The sequence below is a fragment of the Alligator sinensis genome, unplaced genomic scaffold, assembly GCF_000455745.1.
Source record: "Alligator sinensis unplaced genomic scaffold, ASM45574v1 scaffold46_1, whole genome shotgun sequence".
Taxonomy (NCBI): Eukaryota; Metazoa; Chordata; order Crocodylia; family Alligatoridae; genus Alligator; species Alligator sinensis.
In genome coordinates, this window is record NW_005841907.1 from 1,473,696 (window position 1) to 1,482,047 (window position 8,352).

The following is an 8,352-nucleotide window of genomic DNA, read 5'->3' on the forward strand; positions in this document are numbered from 1 at the left end:
TCCCCACTGGACCTATTTACCATGTCTGGAGTTGAACATGTGGATTGGCCTCTTCAGTCATCTCTGGATTTATCAATGCTTTCCCATTTACTGGAACATTGTTCTCCTTGTATCAAAGGACTCCTGCCACTAAAGATTATTAGAAGGATTAAAATGTAGACTATGAAGTAGGGTTGTGCGAAGCAGGCCGTATTCAATTCATATTTGGATTCAGCTTGATTCAGGGGACAAGTGATTCGATTCACTGATCACTGACCCAATTTGATTAATCCAAATCTGAAGATTCAATTCTGATTTGGAGAATCAGCGATTTGGCCATAGACACAGCTTTATATGTTTTTTCTACATAGCTCAAGGTACCAGGCATGGCTCATGAACCCTGAGATGGTGGGGTGGATAGAGCATCCTACAGGAACATGGGGGGGATGTTTGGTGGGGGACCCAGAAGTGGATCGGAAGTACTTCCCAAAAGAACCCCTCCATGCCTCCCCGGCTCAGCAATCCACTGTAGGGGGACCCTGGGTGCCCCCGCCCAGACCCAGGAGGCACCAGTTGCCAAGCAGGGGGGTGTGGGAGGGAGGACCCAGAAGAGGACTGGAAGTAGTTATGCTCCACTTCCAGGTCCACCACCAAGCACGCACGGGACCTCACTGTGCTCTGGTGGGAGTCTCCATCCACCCCACCATCTCAGCATTCATGAGCTGTGTTTGGTAGTTTGAGGTATATAGAAAAAAAACATATAAAGCTGTGTCTATGGCCAAATCATCAAATCTCTCTGAATCTCTCTGTATCAAATTGGAAACTTCCAATTTGATTGAGAGAGATTAATGGGTCTCCTGATTTGATTCAGAGATTCAGCCACCAAATCAGGCTGAATCTCCTCCAAATCAAATCAGCGACCAAAGATTTTCACTGCCCTACTATGTAGTTAAACAGTGGGCACATGATATGTTTACTGCATAGCTGACAAATTATCTCCAGAGTAAACATCTCAGTGGGTGTGTCTAGATATATATTTACACATGCCTAATCTTAATGCAACTTTGCTTAAGGCTCATTAAGGTGATTTAGGCATGTGTTTACACATGGATGCATGAATGAAATTAAATTTAGATGTGAATAGCTAAGTCACATTAGTACATGTGCAGCTGTGCACATTGTGTTAATGTATATTAGTGATTTAGTTATTTGCACCTAAATTTGATACCTGCTTTATGCAGGTATCAAATTTAGGCTCACATAGCTTTAAATCACCATTTTTAAGGTGTATTAAGCATGAGAACATATAGACATGAACCCTTAACATGCCTTAAAAAGGGTGATTTTAGGCTAAGCCAATTTAATGAGGCATGTGTAGATGCAACCAGTGTCTACATGTGCACCTCCATTAGCGTGCAGGAACTTAATAAATCCCACAGCAGGGTAGTACTTGTAAATACAAGCACTGTTCTGCTGTGGATTTTTTTTTTCCATGTGCAACAGTGCATAGGTAGACAATGACCTGGTTGGCTGGGGCACAAGGGTGCTTCAGTGTAGGGACTGCCTGTGCTTATGCCTCAGCCAGCCCCTCTTCAGCACACTAAGCATGGACAGAGCAGCCCAGGGCTGGCAGGCTTACCCCTTGGCCCCTCTACCAGCCAGGGCTGCTCGAATCCAGTTCAATGTGCTGTGGTTCAGGTGAATGTGTAAATGGGGCACTTGGGAGCTTCCCAGGAGCAATATGTTCTGGAGTTTATTGTGGTGCATTAATGGCACATGTAGATATGCCCAGTGATGCTTAAATTACTTTATCTTACCTACAGTATTTAAAATTCATATTCAGATTGCATTTATACACATAACCTTATGATACTGTTCCAGGTATCTTTGATGAGAAACATAGTAACGGGTAATCAAAGTGCTGGTACTTGTACTATGATATACATTATTTCTACCACCAGACTAAGTCAAATCCATTTAAGCTTTACTGTGTAAAATGTTCAACAGTGGATTAACTTTGAAAATGGAAAAGTGTTTTACAAAACTTGTAAGGACTTTAACTAGGTGTAAAGTTCAAGCTTGCAATCCTGTCATTTAGAGTCAAAAGGAGTTTTTATCTGATAAGGACTATGAAATCAATCCACTGGGAGGAAACATAATACATCCCATACACCATTTTTCTCTTTTTCCATCTAGAGAAACTATTGTATTCCAAATAATAATACAAGAACCTCATTCCAGTGGCCACCCTCTCCCCCCTCCCCCACACACCTTAGGCAGCTAGACTCATTCAGGGCCTACATTTTGCACTCTAAAGCATCCTAGGTTCCTAAATGTAGGCACAGAAATGCCCTCCATCTGATTAGCCAGGCAACTTGCTGTAGCCTGAGGTTTGTCGTGATTCAAAATGGAGCATGGTTCCACCTGAAGTCCACCTAAGTTCTTGGAGTGACCTGATCTGTAAGATTTTTTTTTAGAGCACACACAATTTGCTTCAACAGCACTGAGCACAGCACATATCAACTATAGTCACTGCTGCTCAAAACACAGGTACAGGAAAAGGAAGTAGTACTGCTGGTGGTGCACTTTTCTACGAGAGCATAGAGATTAGATCACTTCTTCTGGGAACAGGAGATGTAGGTTCTAGGTACTCCCCAGCCTGATTAGGTTCAAACCTTCCATGGGTGAACTAAACAATAGGAGAAACCTATTCCATCCTTTTGTTGAAGGGGAACAGTTCAGTTCAAGAGTGTAAGGGTCATGGAATCAAAGAAAAACAAGATAAAGAAGAAACCTGACAGTCCAGTAGTCCGGTAAGGATGGCAGTCACCTGGGACAATGGAGGACTTCTCCAGGATTATTTCTGTCTTTTTTGAACCAAAAACTGTTTGATGTAAAAGCATTAAGAGCCCTGGGAACAAGGACCGGGAGCAAAGAGCCAAAGGAGCCCTAAGTGCCTTAATCATAGGGTTACAGAATCATTTTCCCCTTTGCTTGATCTCTTTCTGGAACACAATACTCAGATTCACTCCTTCTCCCATCCTGACATTAATTGTTAGACTAATCCTACATTACTCAATCCATATCACAGTATATTATGGACAAGGGTTTTGTCTGGTTATTTCTGTCCTTAAAGCATACATTTAAATACTTGAAATTACAGATTTTCTCTTCTGATATATGTTCACCCCTCCACTAGGAGCTCATTTTATATTTTAACATACCATTTGTCATCAAAATAAGTTTTGCCAGCATGCTGTGAGAGTAATACATGTACAGCCAGCAAGAGACCCAAGAGACGTTGGCATTTCTGTTATTCTCAGGACCTAGTAGGAGCTTACAACAATGTTAAAGTTGACATGTCTAAACAACACTTCCTTTTCAGTATTTTCTGAACAATTCCCCAAATGTTTTAACCTTGAGGCAATCTTACCACGTTTAGTCTGTTGCACTCTAAGCACGTATTAAAGGATGGTGTTGAGTAGTTTTTCTCTTCCCTGAGGACTCACTAGTAAGCTCCTGAATGGGTCAATCATTTCATCCCTTCTGTGAAGTGTATGTCTAAGGCTAATTAGGAAGACTCAGAAAGTTGGCCTAATCTGTCATTAACAATATGCTGGTGAAACTCAGCACTGTGACATGTTCATCAAACACACATTCTTCTTTTTTTCCTTGCCCAATATGTCTGATTAGGAAATAAGCAGCTGGCAGGAGAAATCAGCTGAAGGAACAGACCAGTTATGTTAGGCTTGTCTATCTGAAGGCTTACACTTGTGTATTGCCAAGATTTATAACTACTTCCAGCTCTCGATTTTCAAGTTTCATTAGTAACTAAAAATGCCTTGTTCCATTTATGGGTGCCAAGAAAGTTGCAGCTTTTTGTCAGTTGAAGATTTTGCCACAGTTATGTGCATTTTTGTTGGTACTAAGCTTGAAAATGCGGAAGTATAGTATAGCGGCAATCTTTAAACAAACACTACAAAGTGTCAGTATTTGCAGAGCCCGTCATCTGCCATAGACAAAAAGGTAGACTGATAAACCTTAACAATTCAAAGCTTGGCTTACAGTAGTTGTTTTAAATGCAGTTCAGGCTGCTAGGAGTAACTGGCCACATCTACATGAAACACTGACTGCACAGTTGTCACTTGTATACACGAGTACTAAATGACTGCACAGTAACTGGAGTGACTGCACAGTAGAGTCAACAAATGGATTTTAGGTGACTGACTGTGCAGTACCTCATGACATAACATGTGGCACAATGCTACCATGCAGTAGTAATGAGCTACTGCACAGTCAGCATCTTGTGTAGACACGGCCATTGTCCTTTATAGTTTGGAACAGTTTGAGATTTGGCCATTCTAAAAGAGCCTTCCAGTTTTGAGAATAATGTTTCATTTCCTGAAATAAAAAAACCCAAACAAACTGTTTCTAGCACTCAAATGTTTCTAGCTATCAAGTCATTTTCAGATTTAAAAAAGCTTTCTTTCTTGAGCCCATTCCCTTTGATCCTCTAGTGCATCAACTTGATGGTCTGGAAGGCATGGCACATTTTGATTAGACAAAATGGTTTCATAGAATGATAGGGTTGAAAGAGCCCTTAAGGGTCATCCAGTCCAACTTATTTTATAGCTGCAGGATTTGCTGTCCCTAAACCATACCTCAAAAATACTTATTTTGCCTTTTTCTGAAACCCTCCACTTTCTGTGAGGAGAAGGTGGAGGAGACACTCTTTGATTACTACATGGGCCCTGGCTATGAGTGTTTTTTGCTGCCCTCAACACCCACTTTGGCATGCTGGGTTTAAACTTTTCTGAGACTGTGTGCATTGCCTCTGTTCTGTAGTGAGCAGTTGAGGGGAATGTAATCTGCCTGGCCAGTTTCCTATTAGGCCAGGCCAGGCCAGGCCAGGCCAGGTGTTGATCCTGAAGAGCCTTAGAAGCCAGATTTCAGGGGTTGGCTCCAACAAAGCCTGAAAATCTTCCATTTCATGGTCCAGGTGCATATCTCATTTGAGTTTAGACACTTTACTGTGAAAGAAAATGTTTGTGTCGTGCTGGGGAACTTTCCAAGGTGAAAGGTGTATGGGTAGTTGTAACAGGTCGCCCTCCCCAGCACCATCTTCCCTGTTAATTTGTGCCTTATGTGGGGCGCCCTTGGGATCTGCTTTGGAACTCTTACGTCCCGCCCTCTACTCTTCTGCCACATCTTGATGGAAATTATTGTTGTTGTTCTTGCGAGCGGGAGAATGCCTATTGTATTTTGTTTGTTGGGGTATTTTGCCCACCTGAGCCTGACCCCTGTCTCTCTCTAGCTAGGCTTCCCCATCCAAAACCTACCAAACAGGGTATAACTCTTAGGCTCTAGCCTTCTCCAGTGTTGGGCCTCGTTACCCTTCAGCCCCCTTGTTCTCCCTGGGATCTCCAAAGCCCCTGTCTCACTCTACGCCTCACTGGCACCTGGGGTCCCCACAGCCCTGTCTCACTCTGCACCTCACTGGTGCCTGGGCTCCCCGCAGTCTTATCTCGCTCCACACCTCATGGGTGCTTGGACTCTCTGCACCCCTGCCTTGCACTGTGCCTCCCTGGCGCTTGGGCTTTCCGCAGCCCTGTCTCTACTCCTTCTCTGGCACTCGCTGCTTCCTCTCTGGGGCTTCTCTCACTGCCCCCTCTCTGGGGCCAGGGTCCCCACGCTACCGTGAGTCCCCTATGAGGCCTCCTCCATCCCCTTATAGCCTCCCCCAAGCCACCCACCAGTTAATAGCAAACAAAACATATGCCCCTGGCTATAACATAAATCCAAGCCGCCCGGCTAAAATATCATTCAAGCCACCCCAGGGTTGTTCCATCTCTCACCATTATCAGGAGCTGCTTGTGCAGTCAGGCCCCTCCTCTTTGCTCACTCAGGCAGAGGTCCTTCCCCCTTGGCTGCCAGCAGGGAACTGCCCTCCTGGCCTCAGCCCTGGTGTTTATATGTGGGCTAGGACCCACCCCTTCCAGTCAGCTGACCTCTGGCAGTTGTGGGCCACTAGCCCCCTCCTTACCTAGTTGTCCCAGCAACCTGCACCTGGGTTCTTATCTTTACTCCTAGAGTAGCAGGCACCTTAATGCCCTTCTACACTAGTCCTAACTGTGTAATCTCATGAAGGGCATTAGGGAGAAGGGGTGTGGCAGAGCACCCTAGGTGTCTGCCACTTTAAGGCTTAAGAGCAGGCAACAGAATGGCCAGCAGGTGTGGGCTGGCCCTAATGAGGTGGTCACATGACACCAGGAGGGCCCTAGGATTGGAGGAGGGGGCTGAGCAGCCTTCACTTTAGATCCAGGCTCTCAGGACTGAGGCAGCAGTTTTCCACCTAGAATACTACCTGGCTGAGCTGCTGCTTGGAAGATCTTGGAGGTAAGGGAAGGAGCTATGGGGATGGTAGGAAGCTCCTGGTCCTGGGTAAGACCCAAAACTGCACCCTGCTGGGGAAGGATGGCCTAGTGGGACTGCCTGTGGTGGGATAGTTTCCCAGAAATGCCAGGCCAGTTGCCTCCCCAGTGAAAGATGGATGGGTGTGAATGCTGCATACCCCCAGAGGCTAGGGACGGGGGCACGTTGAGCTCCCACAGGCAGCAGTGGTATTGTTGGTGATGGGAGCATGGCAACGGTGAGTGGTAAGCTCCCACAGGCAGCCACAGTACTGGTGGTGGTGGGGGGGTTGGTGGCAAGTGCTGACCGGTGGTGCCACCAGAATCAACCAGAAACAGCCAGCAGTGATTGGGGACCACCCACAGACACCCCCAGTGGTGTTGGCAGCAAGAGGGTGGCTGCAAGTGGCGACTGCCTGCAGGCATCACCGGCAGTGTCAGCAGTGCTTTTTGCAGGGGGTGCAGCGCCAAGCTCAGGGGGTACATGTGCACTCACATGCACCCCCTGTGAGGTGCCAATGTGAGTAGGGGTTCCTTATTACCCCAGCTCCCTCTACCCAGTGGGTAATTTAGAAAGAAGACATGGGGAGAAGGGCACGTCTTGAGACACCTGAGCCCCATGGGCTGAGTACCTGTAGCCTGCAAAGAGAAGGGCTTAGGACAAGCTGAATGAAGAGTCATGGTGGCATAAGACCTCAGTGGCCCTGGCTAGGGGACAGAGAAGTCACAGGGAGGGGGCAGAGAGTGACTTAGAGAGGGGTCAGTGGCTGAGTTCAGCCTAGTGTGGGGCAGAAGGCTGGCAGCCACAAAAAGTAAGGCTGTATGTGTACTGGATAAGAAGCCTGAAGGGCCATGTAGAGTAAGGCCCAAAGGGGGCCCAAAGGGCTGTGTGGAGTAGGGGGGATGTGTGGGGCCCTGTGAGAGGGGGCAGAGTTGAAGAGGCCCTGTGAGAGGGGGTGGTATGTATGAGGCCTGAGAAGGAAGAATGCTAGAGGCCCACCAAGGAGCAGAATTTGGCCTGGCCTTAGGCCAGAGTGGATCAACTCAGTATGCCATCTGCGAGGCATGGGACATGGTGTAGTGATGGTACAGAGCCATGTATATCACCCTTGGCATCAGGGCATTAAAATGGGTAGCCTCCTGCATTTTACATCAGTTCATTAAACAGCAAGTTGTGGCAGGAGAGACTGGGCAAGCTGCCCCACACAGACAGGAGGGAGGGCCAATGTTGAGACCTGGCCCTGAGCTGGCCTCCTGTCAAAAGGGTGTTTTATTACTGACAAGTGTTTCATTCTTAGCCACTGTAGAGACAAAAGGGGGAAGGGCACATATTTTTTACCTTTTAAAAAATATTTTCATAATAAAGATTTTAAAAGTCCCTCCAAAAGTCAAAAGTCTTTAATTTCTTCCTGCGTTTCTCTCTCTCTCTCTCTCTCTCTCTCTCTAAATTATGGGACCTACTTGGCCTTAATTGCATACCAGGGTGATTCTATTTCCTTGGCAGCTTCCCAGCCAAAGCAAAGCCCGGCTGAGCATACTCAGTAGGCTAGTCGAGGCAATACCAAAATGTTCATAAATGCTGTTAAGTGCAGGTATGTGGCTGGTACATGCCATTTAGGCACATAAAGTGAAAGTCTCAAACTTGATGCTTAGTATCCTGAGTAGCCCATATTCTTAAAGTGTCCCTAAATAAGCAGCTTTTATAACTCAGTCTAATAATTCTATAGATTACCAAAAATATTGTACAGGAATATTGGATCTCATAGAGAAAACACAGGAGTCAAGTTAAAGCGTGGCGGTAGTATTTATCCTTTGCAATGGAACCTTCCCCCTGCACCCCCCCCCCGTTTCTATTCTTCTGCTTTGTCTAATGATAAATAATTCATTTCACAAGTCTCTCTTTTGCTTTGATACAGTATGCGAATCATCACTAGGGTCAGGTAAGGTGAACAACTACTAGTGC